Below are 25,403 nucleotides of genomic sequence, written 5' to 3' on the forward strand. Positions count from 1 at the left end.
TGATTCCCCGCCTCTGATTCGGTGCCTCTGATACCCTGCCTCTCATTCCCTGCCTCTATTTCCGTGCATCTTTCTCTGCATCTTGTTTCACACATCTCATTTCCCCCCTCTGATAAACCGCCTCTGATTCCATGCCTGTGATTCCCTGCCTCAGATTCCCCGCCTCAGATTCCCCCTCTCAGATTCCCCGCCTCAGATTCCCTGCCTCAGATTCCCTGCCTCAGATTCCCTGCCTCAGATTCCCTGCCTCAGATTCCCCGCATCTGATTCCCCGCCTCTGCTTCCCCACCTCTGATTCCCGCCTCAGATTCCCTGCCTCTGATTCCCTGCCTCTGATTCCCTGCATCTGATTCCCTGCCTCTGAATCCCCGCCTCCGATTCCGCACCCACGTTTCTCCGCCTCTGTTGCTCTGCCTCTTATTTGCTGGCTCAGATTCGCAGGCTCTGATTCCGCACCTCTGATTCCACGCCTCTCTTTCCGTGTCTCTGCCCTGCCTCAGATTCCCTGCCTCAGATTCCCTGCCTCAGATTCCCCGCATCTGATTCCCCGCCTCTGATTCCCCACCTCTGATTCCCTGCCTCCGATTCCCCGCCTCTGATTCCCCGCCTCTGATTCCCCGCCTCTGATTCCCGCCTCTGAATCCCAGCCTCTGAATCCCCGCCTCTGATTCCCCGCCTCTGTTTCCCCGCCTCGGATTCCCCGCCTCTGATTCCCCGCCTCTGATTTCCCACCTTTCATTCCCCGCCTCTCTTTCCCTGCCTCTATTTCCGCGCCTCTTTCTCTGCCTCTCTTTCCCCACATCTCTTTTCCTCCCTCTGATTCCCCGCCTCTGATTCCCCTCCTCTGATTCCCTGCCTCTGATTCCCTGCCTCTGATTCCCCGCCTCTGATTCCCCGCCTCTGATTCCCCTCCTCTGATTCCCTGCCTCTGATTCCCTGCCTCTGATTCCCTGCCTCTGATTCCCCGCCTCCGATTCCCTGCCTCTGATTCCCTGCCTCTGATTCCCTGCCTCTGATTCCGGGCCTCTGATTCCATGCCTCTCTTTCCGTGTCTCTGATTCCCCGCCTCTGATTCCCTGCCTCTGATACCTTGCCTCTCATTCCCTGCCTCTATTTCCGTGCATCCTTCTCTGCATCTTGTTTCCCACATCTCATTTCCCCCCTCTGATAACCCGCCTCTGATTCCATGCCTGTGATTCCCTGCCTCAGATTCCCCGCTTCAGATTCCCCGACTCAGATTCCCCGCCTCAGATTCCCCGCCTCAGATTCCCTGCCTCAGATTCCCTGCCTCAGATTCCCTGCCTCAGATTCCCTGCCTCATATTCCCTTCATCTGATTCCCTTCATTTGATTCCCTGCGTCTGATTCCCCGCCTCTGATTCCCCGCCTCTGATTCCCCGCCTCTGATTCCCCACCTCTGATTCGCTGCCTCAGATTCCCTGGCTCAGATTCCCTGCTTCAGATTCCCTGCCTCAGATTCCCTGCCACTGATTCCCCGCATCTGATTCCCCGCCTCTGATTCCCCGCTTCTGATTCCCGCCTCTGATTCCCTGCCTCTGATTCCCCGCCTCTGAATCCCCGCCTCTGATTCCTCGCCTCTGATTCCCTGCCTCAGATTCCCCGCTCTGATTCCCTGCCTCAGATTCCCTGCCTCAGATTCCCTGCCTCCGATTCCCCGCCTCTGATTCCCCGCCTATGATTCCCCTCCTCTGATTCCCAGCCTCTAAATCCACACCTCTGAATCCCCGCCTCTGATTCCCTGCCTCTGTTTCCCCGCCTCTGATTCCCCGCCTCTGATTCCACGCCTCTGATTCCCCGCCTCTGATTCCCCACCTCTGATTGCCTGCCACTGATTGCCCGCCTCTGATTCCCCGCCTCTGATTCCCCGCCTCTGATTCCCCACCTCTGTCTCGACGCCTCTCTTTCGCCTCCACTCTTTCCCCTCCACTCTTTCCGTGCCTGTCTTTCCCTCCCTCAATTTAAACAACACTGTTTGATCTGTTTTGTGTACCTCATTTTAAACACACAAGTTCCAACCACTATGTTTTGCCCGCCTCTTTCCCCGCCTCTATTTATCCACCTATGTTTACCTGCCTCTGTTTACCCGCCTGTTTCCCCGCCTCTGATTCCCCACCTTTCATTCCCCGCCTTTCTTTCCTGCCTCTATTTCCGCGCCTCTTTCACTGCCTCTCTTTCCCCACATCTCTTTTCCTCCCGCTGATTCCCCGCCTCTGATTCCCCGCCTCTGATTCCCTGCCTCTGATTCCCCGCCTCTGATTCCCTGCCTCAGATTCCCTGCCTCAGATTCCCTGCCTCAGATTCCCTGCCTCTGATTCCCCGCCTCTGATTCCCCGCCTCTTATTCCACGCCTCTGATTCCCCGCCTCTGATTCCCCGCCTCTGATTCCCTGCCTCAGATTCCCCGGCTCTGATACCCTTCATCAGCTTCCCTGCCTCAGATTCCCTGCCTCTGATTCCCTGCCTCAGATTCCCTGCCTCTGATTCCCCGCCTCTGATTCCCTGCCTCTGATTCCCCGCCTCTGATTCCTTGCCTCAGATTCCCTGCCTCAGATTCCCTGCCTCAGATTCCCTGCCTCTGATTCCCCGCCTCTGATTCCCCGCCGCTGATTCCCTGCCTCAGATTCCCTGCCTCTGATTCCCCGCCTCTTATTCCCCACCTCTTATTCCCCGCCTCAGATTCCCCGGCTCTGATTCCCTGCCTCAGATTCCCTGCCTCAAATTCCCTGCCTCTGATTCCCCGCATCTCATTCCCCGCCTCTGATTCCCCGCCTCTGATTCCTCGCATCTGATTCCCCGCCTCAGATTCCCCGCCTCAGATTCCACACCTCTGATTCCCCGCCTCTGATCCCCGCCTCAGATTCCCCAGCTCTGATTCCCTGCCTCAGATTCCCTGCCTCAGATTCCCTGCCTCCGATTCCCCGCCTCTGATTCCCCGCCTCTGATTCCCCGCCTCTGATTCCCCGCCTCTGAATCCCAGCTTCTGAATCCCCGCCTCTGATTCCCCGCCTCTGTTTCCCCGCCTCGGATTCCCCGCCTCTGATTCCCCGCCTCTGAATCCCAGCTTCTGAATCCCCGCCTCTGATTCCCCGCCTCTGTTTCCCCGCCTCGGATTCCCCGCCTCTGATTCCCCGCCTCTGATTCCCTGCCTCTGATTACCCGCCTCCGTTTCCGCGCAACTTTCCCGGCCTCCTTTTCCCCACATATCTTTCCCCGCCTCAGACTCCACGCCTCTGATTCCCCGCCTCTGATTCCCCACCTTTCATTCCCCGCCTCTCTTTCCCTGCCTCTATTTCCGCGCCTCTTTCTCTGCCTCTCTTTCCCCACATCTCATTTCCCCCCTCTGATAACCCGCCTCTCATTCCATGCCTGTGATTCCCTGCCTCAGATTCCCCGCCTCAGATTCCCCGACTCAGATTCCCCGCCTCAGATTCCCCGCCTCAGATTCCCTGCCTCAGATTCCCTGCCTCAGATTCCCTGCCTCAGATTCCCTGCCTCAGATTCCCTTCATCTGATTCCCTTCATTTGATTCCCTGCATCTGATTCCCCGCCTCTGATTCCCTGCCTCTGATTCCCCGCCTCTGATTCCCCACCTTTCATTCCCCTCCTCTCTTTCCCTGCCTCTATTTCCGCGCCTCTTTCTCTGCCTCTCTTTCCCCATATCTCTTTTCCTCCCTCTGATTCCCCGCCTCTGATTCCCCTCCTCTGATTCCCTGCCTCTGATTCCCTGCCTCTGATTCCCCGCCTCTGATTCGCCGCCTCTGATTCCCCTCCTCTGATTCCCTGCCTCTGATTCCCTGCCTCTGATTCCCTGCCTCTGATTCCCCGCCTCTGATTCCCTGCCTCTGATTCCCTGCCTCTGATTCCCTGCCTCTGATTCCGGGCCTCTGATTCCACGCCTCTCTTTCCGTGTCTCTGTGCCTCTCTTTCGCCTCCGCTTTTTCCCCTACACTCTTTCCGCGCCTATCTTTCCCTCCCTCAATTTCAACAACTCTGTTTTATCTGTTCTGTCTACCTCATTTTCAACACACAAGTTCCAACCACTATGTTTCACCCATCACTTTCCCCGCCTCTATTTCTCCGCCTATGTTTACCCGCCTCTGTTTACCCACCTGTTTCACCGCCTCTGATTCCCCGCCTCTGATTCCCCACCTCTGTCTCGACGCCTCTCTTTCGCCTCCACTCTTTCCCCTCCACTCTTTCCGTGCCTGTCTTTCCCTCCCTCAATTTAAACAACACTGTTTGATCTGTTTTGTGTACCTCATTTTAAACACACAAGTTCCAACCACTATGTTTTGCCCGCCTCTTTACCCGCCTCTATTTATCCACCTATGTTTACCTGCCTCTGTTTACCCGCCTGTTTCCCCGCCTCTGATTCCCCACCTTTCATTCCCCGCCTTTCTTTCCCTGCCTCTATTTCCGCGCCTCTTTCACTGCCTCTCTTTCCCCACATCTCTTTTCCTCCCGCTGATTCCCCGCCTCTGATTCCCCGCCTCTGATTCCCTGCCTCTGATTCCCCGCCTCTGATTCCCTGCCTCAGATTCCCTGCCTCAGATTCCCTGCCTCAGATTCCCTGCCTCTGATTCCCCGCCTCTGATTCCCCGCCTCTTATTCCACGCCTCTGATTCCCCGCCTCTGATTCCCCGCCTCTGATTCCCTGCCTCAGATTCCCCGGCTCTGATACCCTTCATCAGCTTCCCTGCCTCAGATTCCCTGCCTCTGATTCCCTGCCTCAGATTCCCTGCCTCTGATTCCCCGCCTCTGATTCCCTGCCTCTGATTCCCCGCCTCTGATTCCTTGCCTCAGATTCCCTGCCTCAGATTCCCTGCCTCAGATTCCCTGCCTCTGATTCCCCGCCTCTGATTCCCCGCCGCTGATTCCCTGCCTCAGATTCCCTGCCTCTGATTCCCCGCCTCTTATTCCCCACCTCTTATTCCCCGCCTCAGATTCCCCGGCTCTGATTCCCTGCCTCAGATTCCCTGCCTCAAATTCCCTGCCTCTGATTCCCCGCATCTCATTCCCCGCCTCTGATTCCCCGCCTCTGATTCCTCGCATCTGATTCCCCGCCTCAGATTCCCCGCCTCAGATTCCACACCTCTGATTCCCCGCCTCTGATTCCCCGCCTCAGATTCCCCAGCTCTGATTCCCTGCCTCAGATTCCCTGCCTCAGATTCCCTGCCTCCGATTCCCCGCCTCTGATTCCCCGCCTCTGATTCCCCGCCTCTGATTCCCCGCCTCTTAATCCCAGCTTCTGAATCCCCGCCTCTGATTCCCCGCCTCTGTTTCCCCGCCTCGGATTCCCCGCCTCTGATTCCCCGCCTCTGATTCCCTGCCTCTGATTACCCGCCTCCGTTTCCGCGCAACTTTACCGGCCTCCTTTTCCCCACATATCTTTCCCCGCCTCAGACTCCACGCCTCTGATTCCCCGCCTCTGATTCCCCACCTTTCATTCCCCGCCTCTCTTTCCCTGCCTCTATTTCCGCGCCTCTTTCTCTGCCTCTCTTTCCCCACATCTCATTTCCCCCCTCTGATAACCCGCCTCTCATTCCATGCCTGTGATTCCCTGCCTCAGATTCCCCGCCTCAGATTCCCCGACTCAGATTCCCCGCCTCAGATTCCCCGCCTCAGATTCCCTGCCTCAGATTCCCTGCCTCAGATTCCCTGCCTCAGATTCCCTGCCTCAGATTCCCTTCATCTGATTCCCTTCATTTGATTCCCTGCATCTGATTCCCCGCCTCTGATTCCCTGCCTCTGATTCCCCGCCTCTGATTCCCCACCTTTCATTCCCCGCCTCTCTTTCCCTGCCTCTATTTCCGCGCCTCTTTCTCTGCCTCTCTATCCCCATATCTCTTTTCCTCCCTCTGATTCCCCGCCTCTGATTCCCCTCCTCTGATTCCCTGCCTCTGATTCCCTGCCTCTGATTCCCCGCCTCTGATTCGCCGCCTCTGATTCCCCTCCTCTGATTCCCTGCCTCTGATTCCCTGCCTCTGATTCCCTGCCTCTGATTCCCCGCCTCTGATTCCCTGCCTCTGATTCCCTGCCTCTGATTCCCTGCCTCTGATTCCGGGCCTCTGATTCCACGCCTCTCTTTCCGTGTCTCTGATTCCCCGCCTCTGATTCCCTGCCTCTGATACCCTGCCTCTCATTCTCTGCCTCTATTTCCGTGCATCTTTCTCTGCATCTTGTTTCCCACATCTCATTTCCCCCCTCTGATAACCCGCCTCTGAATCCATGCCTGTGATTCCCTGCCTCAGATTCCCCGCTTCAGATTCCCCGACTCAGTTTCCCCGCTTCAGATTCCCCACCTCAGATTCCCTGCCTCAGATTCCCTGCCTCAGATTCCCTGCCTCAGATTCCCTTCATCTGATTCCCTTCATTTGATTCCCTGCGTCTGATTCCCCGCCTCTGATTCCCCGCCTCTGATTCCCCGCATCTGATTCCCCGCCTCTGATTCCCCGCCTCTGATTCCTCGCATCTGATTCCCTGCCTCTGATTCCCTGCCTCTGATTCCACTCCTCTGATTCCCCGCCTCTGATTCCCCGCCTCAGATTCCCTGCCTCTGATTACCGCCTCCGTTTCCGCGCAACTATCCCGGCCTCCGTTTCCCCACATCTCTTTCCCGCCTCAGATTCCACGCCTCTGATTCCCCGCCTGATTCCCCACCTTTCATAGCCCGCCTCTCTTTCCCTGCCTCTATTTCCGCGCCTCTTCCTCTGCCTCTCTTTCCCCACATCTCTTTTCCTCCCTCTGATTCCACGCCTCTGATACCTCTCCTCTGATTCCCTGCCTCTGATTCCCTTCCTCTGATTCCCCGCCTCTGATTCCCCGCCTCTGATTCCCCTCCTCTGATTCCCCGCCTCTGATTCCCTGCCTCTGATTCCCTGCCTCTGATTCCCCGCCTCTGATTCCCTGCCTCTGATTCCCTGCCTCTGATTCCCCGCCTCTGATTCCCTGCCTCTGATTCCCTGCCTCTGATTCCCTGCCTCTGATTCCCTGCCTCTGATTCCCTGCCTCTGATTCCCTGCCACTGATACCCCGCCTCCGATTCCACACCAATGTTTCACCGCCTCTGTTTCTCTGCCTCTTATTTCCCGGCTCAGATTTGCCGGCTCTGATTCCGCGCCTCTGATTCCACGCTTCTCTTTCCGTGTCTCTGATAGCCCGCCTCTGATTCCCCGCCTCTGATTCCCCGCCTCAGATTCCCCGGCTCTGATTCCCTGCATCAGTTTCCCTGCCTCAGATTCCCTGCCTCTGATTCCCTGCATCAGATTCCCTGCCTCTGATTCCCCGCCTCTGATTCCCCACCTCTGATTCCCTGCATCTGATTCCCCGCCTCAGATTCCCCGCCTCTGATACACCGCCTCTGATTCCCCACCTCTGATTCCCTGCATCTGATTCCCCGCCTCTGATTCCCCGACTCAGATTCCCCGGCTCTGATTCCCTGCATCAGATTCCCTGCCTCAGATTCCCTGCCTCTGATTCCCTGCATCAGTTTCCCTGCCTCTGATTCCCCGCCTCTGATTCCCCGCTTCTGATTCCCCGCCTCTGATTCCCCGCCTCTCAGATTCCCTGCCAATGATTCCCTGCCTCTGATTCCCTGCCTCTGATTCCCTGCCTCTGATTCCGCGACTCTGATTCCACGCCTCTCTTTCCGTGTCTCTGATTCCGCGCCTCTGATTCCCTGCCTCTGATACCCTGCCTCTATTTGCCTGCCTCTATTTCCGTGCCTCTTTCTCTGCATCTCGTTTACTACATCTCATTTCCCACCTCTGATAACCCGCCTCTGATTCCCCGCCTCTGATTCCCCGCCTCTGATTCCCCGCCTCTGATTCCCCACCTCTGATTCACCACCTCTGATTCCCCGCCTCTGATTCCCCGCCTCTGATTCCCCGCCTCAGATTCCCCGGCTCTGATTCCCTGCCTCAGATTCCCTGCGACAGATTCCCTGCCTCAGATTCCCTGCCTCTGATTCCCCGCCTCTTATTCCCCGCCTCTTATTCCCTGCCTCAGATTCCCCGGCTCTGATTCCATGCCTCAGATTCCCTGCCTCAAATTCCCTGCCTCTGATTCCCCGCATCTGATTCCCCGCCTCTGATTCCCTGCCTCTGATTCCTCGCATCTGATTCCCCGCCTCTGATTCCCCGCCTCTGATTCCACGCCTCTGATTCCCCGCCTCTGATTCCCCGCATCAGATTCCCCATCTCTGATTCCCTGCCTCAGATTCCCTGCCTCAGATTCCCTGCCTCCCATTCCCCGCCTCGGATTCCCCGCCTCTGATTCCCCGCCTCTGATTACACGCCTCCCTTTCCGCGCAACTTTCCCGGCCTCTGTTTCCCCACATCTCTTTCCCCGCCTCAGAATCCACGCCTCTGATACCCCGCCTCTGATTCCCCACCTTTCATTCCACGCCTCTCTTTCCCTGCCTCTATTTCCGCGCCTCTTTCTCTGCCTCTCTTTCCCCACATCTCTTTTCCTCCCTCTGATTCCCCGCCTCTGATTCCACTCCTCTGATTCCCTGCCTCTGATTCCCTGCCTCTGATTCCCCGCCTCTGATTCTCCGCCTCTGATTCCCCTCCTCTGATTCCCTGCCTCTCATTCCCTGCCTCTGATTCCCTGCCTCTGATTCCCCGCCTCTGATTCCCTGCCTCTGATTCCCTGCCTCTGATTCCCTGCCTCTGATTCCGCGCCTCTGATTCCACGCCTCTCTTTCCGTGTCTCTGATTCCCCGCCTCTGATTCGGTGCCTCTGATACCCTGCCTCTCATTCCCTGCCTCTATTTCCGTGCATCTTTCTCTGCATCTTGTTTCACACATCTCATTTCCCCCCTCTGATAAACCGCCTCTGATTCCATGCCTGTGATTCCCTGCCTCAGATTCCCCGCCTCAGATTCCCCGACTCAGATTCCCCCTCTCAGATTCCCCGCCTCAGATTCCCTGCCTCAGATTCCCTGCCTCAGATTCCCTGCCTCAGATTCCCCGCATCTGATTCCCCGCCTCTGATTCCCCACCTCTGATTCCCGCCTCAGATTCCCTGCCTCTGATTCCCTGCCTCTGATTCCCTGCATCTGATTCCCTGCCTCTGAATCCCCGCCTCCGATTCCGCACCCACGTTTCTCCGCCTCTGTTGCTCTGCCTCTTATTTGCTGGCTCAGATTTGCAGGCTCTGATTCCGCACCTCTGATTCCACGCCTCTCTTTCCGTGTCTCTGCCCTGCCTCAGATTCCCTGCCTCAGATTCCCTGCCTCAGATTCCCTGCCTCAGATTCCCCGCATCTGATTCCCCGCCTCTGATTCCCCACCTCTGATTCCCTGCCTCCGATTCCCCGCCTCTGATTCCCCGCCTCTGATTCCCCGCCTCTGATTCCCGCCTCTGAATCCCAGCCTCTGAATCCCCGCCTCTGATTCCCCGCCTCTGTTTCCCCGCCTCGGATTCCCCGCCTCTGATTACCCGCCTCCTTGTCCGCGCAACTTTCCCGGCCTCCGTTTCCCCACACCTCTTTCCCCGCCTCAGATTCCACGCCTCTGATTCCCCGCCTCTGATTTCCCACCTTTCATTCCCCGCCTCTCTTTCCCTGCCAGTATTTCCGCGCCTCTTTCTCTGCCTCTCTTTCCCCACATCTCTTTTCCTCCCTCTGATTCCCCGCCTCTGATTCCCCTCCTCTGATTCCCTGCCTCTGATTCCCTGCCTCTGATTCCCCGCATCTGATTCCCCGCCTCTGATTCCCCTCCTCTGATTCCCTGCCTCTGATTCCCTGCCTCTGATTCCCTGCCTCTGATTCCCCGCCTCCGATTCCCTGCCTCTGATTCCCTGCCTCTGATTCCCTGCCTCTGATTCCGGGCCTCTGATTCCACGCCTCTCTTTCCGTGTCTCTGATTCCCCGCCTCTGATTCCCTGCCTCTGATACCCTGCCTCTCATTCCCTGCCTCTATTTCCGTGCATCCTTCTCTGCATCTTGTTTCCCACATCTCATTTCCCCCCTCTGATAACCCGCCTCTGATTCCATGCCTGTGATTCCCTGCCTCAGATTCCCCGCTTCAGATTCCCAGACTCAGATTACCCGCCTCAGATTCCCCGCCTCAGATTCCCTGCCTCAGATTCCCTGCCTCAGATTCCCTGGCTCAGATTCCCTGCTTCAGATTCCCTGCCTCAGATTCCCTGCCACTGATTCCCCGCATCTGATTCCCCGCCTCTGATTCCCCGCTTCTGATTCCCGCCTCTGATTCCCTGCCTCTGATTCCCCGCCTCTGAATCCCTGCCTCTGATTCCTCGCCTCTGATTCCCTGCCTCAGATTCCCCGCTCTGATTCCCTGCCTCAGATTCCCTGCCTCAGATTCCCTGCCTCCGATTCCCCGCCTCTGATTCCCCGCCTATGATTCCACGCCTCTGATTCCCAGCCTCTAAATCCACACCTCTGAATCCCCGCCTCTGATTCCCCGCCTCTGTTTCCCCGCCTCTGATTCCCCGCCTCTGATTCCCCGCCTCTGATTCCACGCCTCTGATTCCCCGCCTCTGATTCCAGGCCTCTTATTCCCCGCCTCTGATTCCCCACCTCTGATTCCCTGCATCTGATTCCGCGCCTCTGATTCCACGCCTCTCTTTCCGTGTCTCTGATTCCCCGCCTCTGATTCGGTGCCTCTGATACCCTGCCTCTCATTCCCTGCCTCTATTTCCGTGCATCTTTCTCTGCATCTTGTTTCACACATCTCATTTCCCCCCTCTGATAAACCGCCTCTGATTCCATGCCTGTGATTCCCTGCCTCAGATTCCCCGCCTCAGATTCCCCCTCTCAGATTCCCCGCCTCAGATTCCCTGCCTCAGATTCCCTGCCTCAGATTCCCTGCCTCAGATTCCCTGCCTCAGATTCCCCGCATCTGATTCCCCGCCTCTGCTTCCCCACCTCTGATTCCCGCCTCAGATTCCCTGCCTCTGATTCCCTGCCTCTGATTCCCTGCATCTGATTCCCTGCCTCTGAATCCCCGCCTCCGATTCCGCACCCACGTTTCTCCGCCTCTGTTGCTCTGCCTCTTATTTGCTGGCTCAGATTCGCAGGCTCTGATTCCGCACCTCTGATTCCACGCCTCTCTTTCCGTGTCTCTGCCCTGCCTCAGATTCCCTGCCTCAGATTCCCTGCCTCAGATTCCCCGCATCTGATTCCCCGCCTCTGATTCCCCACCTCTGATTCCCTGCCTCCGATTCCCCGCCTCTGATTCCCCGCCTCTGATTCCCCGCCTCTGATTCCCGCCTCTGAATCCCAGCCTCTGAATCCCCGCCTCTGATTCCCCGCCTCTGTTTCCCCGCCTCGGATTCCCCGCCTCTGATTCCCCGCCTCTGATTTCCCACCTTTCATTCCCCGCCTCTCTTTCCCTGCCTCTATTTCCGCGCCTCTTTCTCTGCCTCTCTTTCCCCACATCTCTTTTCCTCCCTCTGATTCCCCGCCTCTGATTCCCCTCCTCTGATTCCCTGCCTCTGATTCCCTGCCTCTGATTCCCCGCCTCTGATTCCCCGCCTCTGATTCCCCTCCTCTGATTCCCTGCCTCTGATTCCCTGCCTCTGATTCCCTGCCTCTGATTCCCCGCCTCCGATTCCCTGCCTCTGATTCCCTGCCTCTGATTCCCTGCCTCTGATTCCGGGCCTCTGATTCCATGCCTCTCTTTCCGTGTCTCTGATTCCCCGCCTCTGATTCCCTGCCTCTGATACCTTGCCTCTCATTCCCTGCCTCTATTTCCGTGCATCCTTCTCTGCATCTTGTTTCCCACATCTCATTTCCCCCCTCTGATAACCCGCCTCTGATTCCATGCCTGTGATTCCCTGCCTCAGATTCCCCGCTTCAGATTCCCCGACTCAGATTCCCCGCCTCAGATTCCCCGCCTCAGATTCCCTGCCTCAGATTCCCTGCCTCAGATTCCCTGCCTCAGATTCCCTGCCTCATATTCCCTTCATCTGATTCCCTTCATTTGATTCCCTGCGTCTGATTCCCCGCCTCTGATTCCCCGCCTCTGATTCCCCGCCTCTGATTCCCCACCTCTGATTCGCTGCCTCAGATTCCCTGGCTCAGATTCCCTGCTTCAGATTCCCTGCCTCAGATTCCCTGCCACTGATTCCCCGCATCTGATTCCCCGCCTCTGATTCCCCGCTTCTGATTCCCGCCTCTGATTCCCTGCCTCTGATTCCCCGCCTCTGAATCCCCGCCTCTGATTCCTCGCCTCTGATTCCCTGCCTCAGATTCCCCGCTCTGATTCCCTGCCTCAGATTCCCTGCCTCAGATTCCCTGCCTCCGATTCCCCGCCTCTGATTCCCCGCCTATGATTCCCCTCCTCTGATTCCCAGCCTCTAAATCCACACCTCTGAATCCCCGCCTCTGATTCCCCGCCTCTGTTTCCCCGCCTCTGATTCCCCGCCTCTGATTCCACGCCTCTGATTCCCCGCCTCTGATTCCCCACCTCTGATTGCCTGCCACTGATTGCCCGCCTCTGATTCCCCGCCTCTGATTCCCCGCCTCTGATTCCCCACCTCTGTCTCGACGCCTCTCTTTCGCCTCCACTCTTTCCCCTCCACTCTTTCCGTGCCTGTCTTTCCCTCCCTCAATTTAAACAACACTGTTTGATCTGTTTTGTGTACCTCATTTTAAACACACAAGTTCCAACCACTATGTTTTGCCCGCCTCTTTCCCCGCCTCTATTTATCCACCTATGTTTACCTGCCTCTGTTTACCCGCCTGTTTCCCCGCCTCTGATTCCCCACCTTTCATTCCCCGCCTTTCTTTCCTGCCTCTATTTCCGCGCCTCTTTCACTGCCTCTCTTTCCCCACATCTCTTTTCCTCCCGCTGATTCCCCGCCTCTGATTCCCCGCCTCTGATTCCCTGCCTCTGATTCCCCGCCTCTGATTCCCTGCCTCAGATTCCCTGCCTCAGATTCCCTGCCTCAGATTCCCTGCCTCTGATTCCCCGCCTCTGATTCCCCGCCTCTTATTCCACGCCTCTGATTCCCCGCCTCTGATTCCCCGCCTCTGATTCCCTGCCTCAGATTCCCCGGCTCTGATACCCTTCATCAGCTTCCCTGCCTCAGATTCCCTGCCTCTGATTCCCTGCCTCAGATTCCCTGCCTCTGATTCCCCGCCTCTGATTCCCTGCCTCTGATTCCCCGCCTCTGATTCCTTGCCTCAGATTCCCTGCCTCAGATTCCCTGCCTCAGATTCCCTGCCTCTGATTCCCCGCCTCTGATTCCCCGCCGCTGATTCCCTGCCTCAGATTCCCTGCCTCTGATTCCCCGCCTCTTATTCCCCACCTCTTATTCCCCGCCTCAGATTCCCCGGCTCTGATTCCCTGCCTCAGATTCCCTGCCTCAAATTCCCTGCCTCTGATTCCCCGCATCTCATTCCCCGCCTCTGATTCCCCGCCTCTGATTCCTCGCATCTGATTCCCCGCCTCAGATTCCCCGCCTCAGATTCCACACCTCTGATTCCCCGCCTCTGATCCCCGCCTCAGATTCCCCAGCTCTGATTCCCTGCCTCAGATTCCCTGCCTCAGATTCCCTGCCTCCGATTCCCCGCCTCTGATTCCCCGCCTCTGATTCCCCGCCTCTGATTCCCCGCCTCTGAATCCCAGCTTCTGAATCCCCGCCTCTGATTCCCCGCCTCTGTTTCCCCGCCTCGGATTCCCCGCCTCTGATTCCCCACCTCTGATTCCCTGCCTCTGATTACCCGCCTCCGTTTCCGCGCAACTTTCCCGGCCTCCTTTTCCCCACATATCTTTCCCCGCCTCAGACTCCACGCCTCTGATTCCCCGCCTCTGATTCCCCACCTTTCATTCCCCGCCTCTCTTTCCCTGCCTCTATTTCCGCGCCTCTTTCTCTGCCTCTCTTTCCCCACATCTCATTTCCCCCCTCTGATAACCCGCCTCTCATTCCATGCCTGTGATTCCCTGCCTCAGATTCCCCGCCTCAGATTCCCCGACTCAGATTCCCCGCCTCAGATTCCCCGCCTCAGATTCCCTGCCTCAGATTCCCTGCCTCAGATTCCCTGCCTCAGATTCCCTGCCTCAGATTCCCTTCATCTGATTCCCTTCATTTGATTCCCTGCATCTGATTCCCCGCCTCTGATTCCCTGCCTCTGATTCCCCGTCTCTGATTCCCCACCTTTCATTCCCCGCCTCTCTTTCCCTGCCTCTATTTCCGCGCCTCTTTCTCTGCCTCTCTTTCCCCATATCTCTTTTCCTCCCTCTGATTCCCCGCCTCTGATTCCCCTCCTCTGATTCCCTGCCTCTGATTCCCTGCCTCTGATTCCCCGCCTCTGATTCGCCGCCTCTGATTCCCCTCCTCTGATTCCCTGCCTCTGATTCCCTGCCTCTGATTCCCTGCCTCTGATTCCCCGCCTCTGATTCCCTGCCTCTGATTCCCTGCCTCTGATTCCCTGCCTCTGATTCCGGGCCTCTGATTCCACGCCTCTCTTTCCGTGTCTCTGTGCCTCTCTTTCGCGTCCGCTTTTTCCCCTACACTCTTTCCGCGCCTATCTTTCCCTCCCTCAATTTCAACAACTCTGTTTGATCTGTTCTGTCTACCTCATTTTCAACACACAAGTTCCAACCACTATGTTTCACCCATCACTTTCCCCGCCTCTATTTCTCCGCCTATGTTTACCCGCCTCTGTTTACCCACCTGTTTCACCGCCTCTGATTCCCCGCCTCTGATTCCCCACCTCTGTCTCGACGCCTCTCTTTCGCCTCCACTCTTTCCCCTCCACTCTTTCCGTGCCTGTCTTTCCCTCCCTCAATTTAAACAACACTGTTTGATCTGTTTTGTGTACCTCATTTTAAACACACAAGTTCCAACCACTATGTTTTGCCCGCCTCTTTCCCCGCCTCTATTTATCCACCTATGTTTACCTGCCTCTGTTTACCCGCCTGTTTCCCCGCCTCTGATTCCCCACCTTTCATTCCCCGCCTTTCTTTCCCTGCCTCTATTTCCGCGCCTCTTTCACTGCCTCTCTTTCCCCACATCTCTTTTCCTCCCGCTGATTCCCCGCCTCTGATTCCCCGCCTCTGATTCCCTGCCTCTGATTCCCCTCCTCTGATTCCCTGCCTCTGATTCCCTGCCTCTGATTCCCTGCCTCTGATTCCCCGCCTCAGATTCCCTGCCTCAGATTCCCTGCCTCAGATTCCCTGCCTCTGATTCCCCGCCTCTGATTCCCCGCCTCTTATTCCACGCCTCTGATTCCCCGCCTCTGATTCCCCGCCTCTGATTCCCTGCCTCAGATTCCCCGGCTCTGATACCCTTCATCAGCTTCCCTGCCTCAGATTCCCTGCCTCTGATTCCCTGCCTCAGATTCCCTGCCTCTGATTCCCCGCCTCTGATTCCCTGCCTCTGATTCCCCGCCTCTGATTCCTTGCCTCAGATTCCCTGCCTCAGATTCCCTGCCTCAGATTCCCTGCCTCTGATTCCCCGCCTCTGATTCCCCGCCGCTGATTCCCTGCCTCAGATTCCCTGCCTCTGATTCCCCGCCTCTTATTCCCCACCTCTTATTCCCCGCCTCAGATTCCCCGGCTCTGATTCCCTGCCTCAGATTCCCTGCCTCAAATTCCCTGCCTCTGATTCCCCGCATCTCATTCCCCGCCTCTGATTCCCCGCCTCTGATTCCTCGCATCTGATTCCCCGCCTCAGATTCCCCGCCTCAGATTCCACACCTCTGATTCCCCGCCTCTGATTCCCCGCCTCAGATTCCCCAGCTCTGATTCCCTGCCTCAGATTCCCTGCCTCAGATTCCCTGCCTCCGATTCCCCGCCTCTGATTCCCCGCCTCTGATTCCCCGCCTCTGATTCCCCGCCTCTGAATCCCAGCTTCTGAATCCCCGCCTCTGATTCCCCGCCTCTGTTTCCCCGCCTCGGATTCCCCGCCTCTGATTCCCCGCCTCTGATTCCCTGCCTCTGATTACCCGCCTCCGTTTCCGCGCAACTTTCCCGGCCTCCTTTTCCCCACATATCTTTCCCCGCCTCAGACTCCACGCCTCTGATTCCCCGCCTCTGATTCCCCACCTTTCATTCCCCGCCTCTCTTTCCCTGCCTCTATTTCCGCGCCTCTTTCTCTGCCTCTCTTTCCCCACATCTCATTTCCCCCCTCTGATAACCCGCCTCTCATTCCATGCCTGTGATTCCCTGCCTCAGATTCCCCGCCTCAGATTCCCCGACTCAGATTCCCCGCCTCAGATTCCCCGCCTCAGATTCCCTGCCTCAGATTCCCTGCCTCAGATTCCCTGCCTCAGATTCCCTGCCTCAGATTCCCTTCATCTGATTCCCTTCATTTGATTCCCTGCATCTGATTCCCCGCCTCTGATTCCCTGCCTCTGATTCCCCGCCTCTGATTCCCCACCTTTCATTCCCCGCCTCTCTTTCCCTGCCTCTATTTCCGCGCCTCTTTCTCTGCCTCTCTTTCCCCATATCTCTTTTCCTCCCTCTGATTCCCCGCCTCTGATTCCCCTCCTCTGATTCCCTGCCTCTGATTCCCCGCCTCTGATTCCCCGCCGCTGAATCCCTGCCTCAGATTCCCCGCCTCTGATTCCCCGCCTCTGATTCCCCACCTCTGATTCACCACCTCTGATTCCCCGCCTCTGATTCCCCGCATCAGATTCCCCATCTCTGATTCCCTGCCTCAGATTCCCTGCCTCAGATTCCCTGCCTCCCATTCCCCGCCTCGGATTCCCCGCCTCTGATTCCCCGCCTCTGATTACACGCCTCCCTTTCCGCGCAACTTTCCCGGCCTCTGTTTCCCCACATCTCTTTCCCCGCCTCAGAATCCACGCCTCTGATACCCCGCCTCTGATTCCCCACCTTTCATTCCACGCCTCTCTTTCCCTGCCTCTATTTCCGCGCCTCTTTCTCTGCCTCTCTTTCCCCACATCTCTTTTCCTCCCTCTGATTCCCCGCCTCTGATTCCACTCCTCTGATTCCCTGCCTCTGATTCCCTGCCTCTGATTCCCCGCCTCTGATTCCCCGCCTCTGATTCCACTCCTCTGATTCCCTGCCTCTGATTCCCTGCCTCTGATTCCCCGCCTCTGATTCTCCGCCTCTGATTCCCCTCCTCTGATTCCCTGCCTCTCATTCCCTGCCTCTGATTCCCTGCCTCTGATTCCCCGCCTCTGATTCCCTGCCTCTGATTCCCTGCCTCTGATTCCCTGCCTCTGATTCCGCGCCTCTGATTCCACGCCTCTCTTTCCGTGTCTCTGATTCCCCGCCTCTGATTCGGTGCCTCTGATACCCTGCCTCTCATTCCCTGCCTCTATTTCCGTGCATCTTTCTCTGCATCTTGTTTCACACATCTCATTTCCCCCCTCTGATAAACCGCCTCTGATTCCATGCCTGTGATTCCCTGCCTCAGATTCCCCGCCTCAGATTCCCCGACTCAGATTCCCCCTCTCAGATTCCCCGCCTCAGATTCCCTGCCTCAGATTCCCTGCCTCAGATTCCCTGCCTCAGATTCCCCGCATCTGATTCCCCGCCTCTGATTCCCCACCTCTGATTCCCGCCTCAGATTCCCTGCCTCTGATTCCCTGCCTCTGATTCCCTGCATCTGATTCCCTGCCTCTGAATCCCCGCCTCCGATTCCGCACCCACGTTTCTCCGCCTCTGTTGCTCTGCCTCTTATTTGCTGGCTCAGATTCGCAGGCTCTGATTCCGCACCTCTGATTCCACGCCTCTCTTTCCGTGTCTCTGCCCTGCCTCAGATTCCCTGCCTCAGATTCCCTGCCTCAGATTCCCTGCCTCAGATTCCCCGCATCTGATTCCCCGCCTCTGATTCCCCACCTCTGATTCCCTGCCTCCGATTCCCCGCCTCTGATTCCCCGCCTCTGATTCCCCGCCTCTGATTCCCCGCATCTGATTCCCCGCCTCTGATTCCCCGCCTCTGATTCCTCGCATCTGATTCCCTGCCTCTGATTCCCTGCCTCTGATTCCACTCCTCTGATTCCCCGCCTCTGATTCCCCGCCTCAGATTCCCTGCCTCTGATTACCGCCTCCGTTTCCGCGCAACTATCCCGGCCTCCGTTTCCCCACATCTCTTTCCCGCCTCAGATTCCACGCCTCTGATTCCCCGCCTGATTCCCCACCTTTCATAGCCCGCCTCTCTTTCCCTGCCTCTATTTCCGCGCCTCTTCCTCTGCCTCTCTTTCCCCACATCTCTTTTCCTCCCTCTGATTCCACGCCTCTGATACCTCTCCTCTGATTCCCTGCCTCTGATTCCCTTCCTCTGATTCCCCGCCTCTGATTCCCCGCCTCTGATTCCCCTCCTCTGATTCCCCGCCTCTGATTCCCTGCCTCTGATTCCCTGCCTCTGATTCCCCGCCTCTGATTCCCTGCCTCTGATTCCCTGCCTCTGATTCCCCGCCTCTGATTCCCTGCCTCTGATTCCCTGCCTCTGATTCCCTGCCTCTGATTCCCTGCCTCTGATTCCCTGCCTCTGATTCCCTGCCACTGATACCCCGCCTCCGATTCCACACCAATGTTTCACCGCCTCTGTTTCTCTGCCTCTTATTTCCCGGCTCAGATTTGCCGGCTCTGATTCCGCGCCTCTGATTCCACGCTTCTCTTTCCGTGTCTCTGATAGCCCGCCTCTGATTCCCCGCCTCTGATTCCCCGCCTCAGATTCCCCGGCTCTGATTCCCTGCATCAGTTTCCCTGCCTCAGATTCCCTGCCTCTGATTCCCTGCATCAGATTCCCTGCCTCTGATTCCCCGCCTCTGATTCCCCACCTCTGATTCCCTGCATCTGATTCCCCGCCTCAGATTCCCCGCCTCTGATACACCGCCTCTGATTCCCCACCTCTGATTCCCTGCATCTGATTCCCCGCCTCTGATTCCCCGACTCAGATTCCCCGGCTCTGATTCCCTGCATCAGATTCCCTGCCTCAGATTCCCTGCCTCTGATTCCCTGCATCAGTTTCCCTGCCTCTGATTCCCCGCCTCTGATTCCCCGCTTCTGATTCCCCGCCTCTGATTCCCCGCCTCTCAGATTCCCTGCCAATGATTCCCTGCCTCTGATTCCCTGCCTCTGATTCCCTGCCTCTGATTCCGCGACTCTGATTCCACGCCTCTCTTTCCGTGTCTCTGATTCCGCGCCTCTGATTCCCTGCCTCTGATACCCTGCCTCTATTTGCCTGCCTCTATTTCCGTGCCTCTTTCTCTGCATCTCGTTTACTACATCTCATTTCCCACCTCTGATAACCCGCCTCTGATTCCCCGCCTCTGATTCCCCGCCTCTGATTCCCCGCCTCTGATTCCCCACCTCTGATTCACCACCTCTGATTCCCCGCCTCTGATTCCCCGCATCAGATTCCCCATCTCTGATTCCCTGCCTCAGATTCCCTGCCTCAGATTCCCTGCCTCCCATTCCCCGCCTCGGATTCCCCGCCTCTGATTCCCCGCCTCTGATTACACGCCTCCCTTTCCGCGCAACTTTCCCGGCCGCTGTTTCCCCACATCTCTTTCCCCGCCTCAGAATCCACGCCTCTGATACCCCGCCTCTGATTCCCCACCTTTCATTCCACGCCTCTCTTTCCCTGCCTCTATTTCCGCGCCTCTTTCTCTGCCTCTCTTTCCCCACATCTCTTTTCCTCCCTCTGATTCCCCGCCTCTGATTCCACTCCTCTGATTCCCTGCCTCTGATTCCCTGCCTCTGATTCCCCGCCTCTGATTCTCCGCCTCTGATTCCCCTCCTCTGATTCCCTGCCTCTCATTCCCTGCCTCTGATTCCCTGCCTCTGATTCCCCGCCTCTGATTCCCTGCCTCTGATTCCCTGCCTCTGATTCCCTGCCTCTGATTCCGCGCCTCTGATTCCACGCCTCTCTTTCCGTGTCTCTGATTCCCCGCCTCTGATTCGGTGCCTCTGATACCCTGCCTCTCATTCCCTGCCTCTATTTCCGTGCATCTTTCTCTGCATCTTGTTTCACACATCTCATTTCCCCCCTCTGATAAACCGCCTCTGATTCCATGCCTGTGATTCCCTGCCTCAGATTCCCCGCCTCAGATTCCCCGACTCAGATTCCCCCTCTCAGATTCCCCGCCTCAGATTCCCTGCCTCAGATTCCCTGCCTCAGATTCCCTGCCTCAGATTCCCCGCATCTGATTCCCCGCCTCTGATTCCCCACCTCTGATTCCCGCCTCAGATTCCCTGCCTCTGATTCCCTGCCTCTGATTCCCTGCATCTGATTCCCTGCCTCTGAATCCCCGCCTCCGATTCCGCACCCACGTTTCTCCGCCTCTGTTGCTCTGCCTCTTATTTGCTGGCTCAGATTCGCAGGCTCTGATTCCGCACCTCTGATTCCACGCCTCTCTTTCCGTGTCTCTGCCCTGCCTCAGATTCCCTGCCTCAGATTCCCTGCCTCAGATTCCCTGCCTCAGATTCCCCGCATCTGATTCCCCGCCTCTGATTCCCCACCTCTGATTCCCTGCCTCCGATTCCCCGCCTCTGATTCCCCGCCTCTGATTCCCCGCCTCTGATTCCCCGCATCTGATTCCCCGCCTCTGATTCCCCGCCTCTGATTCCTCGCATCTGATTCCCTGCCTCTGATTCCCTGCCTCTGATTCCACTCCTCTGATTCCCCGCCTCTGATTCCCCGCCTCAGATTCCCTGCCTCTGATTACCGCCTCCGTTTCCGCGCAACTATCCCGGCCTCCGTTTCCCCACATCTCTTTCCCGCCTCAGATTCCACGCCTCTGATTCCCCGCCTGATTCCCCACCTTTCATAGCCCGCCTCTCTTTCCCTGCCTCTATTTCCGCGCCTCTTCCTCTGCCTCTCTTTCCCCACATCTCTTTTCCTCCCTCTGATTCCACGCCTCTGATACCTCTCCTCTGATTCCCTGCCTCTGATTCCCTTCCTCTGATTCCCCGCCTCTGATTCCCCGCCTCTGATTCCCCTCCTCTGATTCCCCGCCTCTGATTCCCTGCCTCTGATTCCCTGCCTCTGATTCCCCGCCTCTGATTCCCTGCCTCTGATTCCCTGCCTCTGATTCCCCGCCTCTGATTCCCTGCCTCTGATTCCCTGCCTCTGATTCCCTGCCTCTGATTCCCTGCCTCTGATTCCCTGCCTCTGATTCCCTGCCACTGATACCCCGCCTCCGATTCCACACCAATGTTTCACCGCCTCTGTTTCTCTGCCTCTTATTTCCCGGCTCAGATTTGCCGGCTCTGATTCCGCGCCTCTGATTCCACGCTTCTCTTTCCGTGTCTCTGATAGCCCGCCTCTGATTCCCCGCCTCTGATTCCCCGCCTCAGATTCCCCGGCTCTGATTCCCTGCATCAGTTTCCCTGCCTCAGATTCCCTGCCTCTGATTCCCTGCATCAGATTCCCTGCCTCTGATTCCCCGCCTCTGATTCCCCACCTCTGATTCCCTGCATCTGATTCCCCGCCTCAGATTCCCCGCCTCTGATACACCGCCTCTGATTCCCCACCTCTGATTCCCTGCATCTGATTCCCCGCCTCTGATTCCCCGACTCAGATTCCCCGGCTCTGATTCCCTGCATCAGATTCCCTGCCTCAGATTCCCTGCCTCTGATTCCCTGCATCAGTTTCCCTGCCTCTGATTCCCCGCCTCTGATTCCCCGCTTCTGATTCCCCGCCTCTGATTCCCCGCCTCTCAGATTCCCTGCCAATGATTCCCTGCCTCTGATTCCCTGCCTCTGATTCCCTGCCTCTGATTCCGCGACTCTGATTCCACGCCTCTCTTTCCGTGTCTCTGATTCCGCGCCTCTGATTCCCTGCCTCTGATACCCTGCCTCTATTTGCCTGCCTCTATTTCCGTGCCTCTTTCTCTGCATCTCGTTTACTACATCTCATTTCCCACCTCTGATAACCCGCCTCTGATTCCCCACCTCTGATTCCCCGCCTCTGATTCCCCGCCTCTGATTCCCCACCTCTGATTCACCACCTCTGATTCCCCGCCTCTGATTCCCCGCCTCTGATTCCCCGCCTCAGATTCCCCGGCTCTGATTCCCTGCCTCAGATTCCCTGCGACAGATTCCCTGCCTCAGATTCCCTGCCTCTGATTCCCCGCCTCTTATTCCCCGCCTCTTATTCCCTGCCTCAGATTCCCCGGCTCTGATTCCATGCCTCAGATTCCCTGCCTCAAATTCCCTGCCTCTGATTCCCCGCATCTGATTCCCCGCCTCTGATTCCCTGCCTCTGATTCCTCGCATCTGATTCCCCGCCTCTGATTCCCCGCCTCTGATTCCACGCCTCTGATTCCCCGCCTCTGATTCCCCGCATCAGATTCCCCATCTCTGATTCCCTGCCTCAGATTCCCTGCCTCAGATTCCCTGCCTCCCATTCCCCGCCTCGGATTCCCCGCCTCTGATTCCCCGCCTCTGATTACACGCCTCCCTTTCCGCGCAACTTTCCCGGCCTCTGTTTCCCCACATCTCTTTCCCCGCCTCAGAATCCACGCCTCTGATACCCCGCCTCTGATTCCCCACCTTTCATTCCACGCCTCTCTTTCCCTGCCTCTATTTCCGCGCCTCTTTCTCTGCCTCTCTTTCCCCACATCTCTTTTCCTCCCTCTGATTCCCCGCCTCTGATTCCACTCCTCTGATTCCCTGCCTCTGATTCCCCGCCTCAGATTCCCCGACTCAGATTCCCCCTCTCAGATTCCCCGCCTCAGATTCCCTGCCTCAGATTCCCTGCCTCAGATTCCCTGCCTCAGATTCCCCGCATCTGATTCCCCGCCTCTGATTCCCCACCTCTGATTCCCGCCTCAGATTCCCTGCCTCTGATTCCCTGCCTCTGATTCCCTGCATCTGATTCCCTGCCTCTGAATCCCCGCCTCCGATTCCGCACCCACGTTTCTCCGCCTCTGTTGCTCTGCCTCTTATTTGCTGGCTCAGATTCGCAGGCTCTGATTCCGCACCTCTGATTCCACGCCTCCCTTTCCGTGTCTCTGCCCTGCCTCAGATTCCCTGCCTCAGATTCCCTGCCTCAGATTCCCTGCCTCAGATTCCCCGCATCTGATTCCCCGCCTCTGATTCCCCACCTCTGATTCCCTGCCTCCGATTCCCCGCCTCTGATTCCCCGCCTCTGATTCCCCGCCTCTGATTCCCGCCTCTGAATCCCAGCCTCTGAATCCCCGCCTCTGATTCCCTGCCTCTGATACCCTGCCTCTCATTCCCTGCCTCTATTTCCGTGCATCCTTCTCTGCATCTTGTTTCCCACATCTCATTTCCCCCCTCTGATAACCCGCCTCTGATTCCATGCCTGTGATTCCCTGCCTCAGATTCCCCGCTTCAGATTCCCAGACTCAGATTCCCCGCCTCAGATTCCCCGCCTCAGATTCCCTGCCTCAGATTCCCTGCCTCAGATTCCCTGGCTCAGATTCCCTGCTTCAGATTCCCTGCCTCAGATTCCCTGCCACTGATTCCCCGCATCTGATTCCCCGCCTCTGATTCCCCGCTTCTGATTCCCGCCTCTGATTCCCTGCCTCTGATTCCCCGCCTCTGAATCCCTGCCTCTGATTCCTCGCCTCTGATTCCCTGCCTCAGATTCCCCGCTCTGATTCCCTGCCTCAGATTCCCTGCCTCAGATTCCCTGCCTCCGATTCCCCGCCTCTGATTCCCCGCCTATGATTCCACGCCTCTGATTCCCAGCCTCTAAATCCACACCTCTGAATCCCCGCCTCTGATTCCCCGCCTCTGTTTCCCCGCCTCTGATTCCCCGCCTCTGATTCCCCGCCTCTGATTCCACGCCTCTGATTCCCCGCCTCTGATTCCAGGCCTCTTATTCCCCGCCTCTGATTCCCCACCTCTGATTGCCTGTCACTGATTGCCCGCCTCTGATTCCACGCCTCTGATTCCCCGCCTCTAATTCTCCACCTCTGTCTCTATGCCTCTCTTTCGCCTCCGCTTTTTCCCCTACACTCTTTCCGCGCCTCTCTTTCCCTCCCTCAATTTCAACAACTCTGTTTGATCTGTTCTGTCTACTTAATTTTCAACACACAAGTTCCAACCACTATGTTTCACCCATCACTTTCCCCGCCTCTATTTCTCCGCCTATGTTTACCCGCCTCTGTTTACCCACCTGTTTCACCGCCTCTGATTCCCCGCCTCTGATTCCCCACCTCTGTCTCGACGCCTCTCTTTCGCCTCCACTCTTTCCCCTCCACTCTTTCCGTGCCTGTCTTTCCCTCCCTCAATTTAAACAACACTGTTTGATCTGTTTTGTGTACCTCATTTTAAACACACAAGTTCCAACCACTATGTTTTGCCCGCCTCTTTCCCCGCCTCTATTTATCCACCTATGTTTACCTGCCTCTGTTTACCCGCCTGTTTCCCCGCCTCTGATTCCCCACCTTTCATTCCACGCCTCTCTTTCCCTGCCTCTATTTCCGTGTCTCTTTCACTGCCTCTCTTTCCCCACATCTCTTTTCCTCCCGCTGATTCCCCGCCTCTGATTCCCCGCCTCTGATTCCCTGTCTCTGATTCACCGCCTCTGATTCCCTGCCTCAGATTCCCTGCCTCAGATTCCCTGCCTCAGATTCCCTGCCTCTGATTCCCTGCCTCAGATTCCCCGGCTCTGATTCCCTGCATCAGCTTCACTGCCTCAGATTCCCTGCCTCTGATTCCCCGCCTCTGATTCCCTGCCTCTGATTCCCCGCCTCTGATTCCCTGCCTCAGATTCCCTGCCTCAGATTCCCTGCCTCAGATTCCCTGCCTCTGATTCCCCACCTCTGATTCCCCGCCTCTGATTCCCTGCCTCTGTTTCCCCGCCTCTGATTCCCCGCCTCTGATTCCCCGCCTCAGATTCCCCACCTCAGATTCCCCGGCTCTGATTCCCTGCCTCAGATTCCCTGCCTCAAATTCCCTGCCTCTGATTCCCCGCATCTGATTCCCCGCCTCTGATTCCCTGCCTCTGATTCCTCGCATCTGATTCCCCGCCTCAGATTCCCCGCCTCAGATTCCACGCCTCTGATTCCCCGCCTCTGATTCCCCGCCTCAGATTCCCCAGCTCTGATTCCCTGCCTCAGATTCCCTGCCTCAGATTCCCTGCCTCCGATTCCCCGCCTCTGATTCCCCGCCTCTGATTCCCCGCCTCTGATTCCCCGCCTCTGAATCCCAGCTTCTGAATCCCCGCCTCTGATTCCCCGCCTCTGTTTCCCCGCCTCGGATTCCCCGCCTCTGATTCCCCGCCTCTGATTCCCTGCCTCTGATTACCCGCCTCCCTTTCCGCGCAACTTTCCCGGCCTCCTTTTCCCCACATATCTTTCCCCGCCTCAGACTCCACGCCTCTGATTCCCCGCCTCTGATTCCCCACCTTTCATTCCCCGCCTCTCTTTCCCTGCCTCTATTTCCGCGCCTCTTTCTCTGCCTCTCTTTCCCCACATCTCATTTCCCCCCTCTGATAACCCGCCTCTCATTCCATGC

The sequence above is a fragment of the Narcine bancroftii genome, chromosome 12 (genome assembly GCF_036971445.1).
Source record: "Narcine bancroftii isolate sNarBan1 chromosome 12, sNarBan1.hap1, whole genome shotgun sequence".
In the NCBI taxonomy this organism is placed as follows: domain Eukaryota; kingdom Metazoa; phylum Chordata; class Chondrichthyes; order Torpediniformes; family Narcinidae; genus Narcine; species Narcine bancroftii.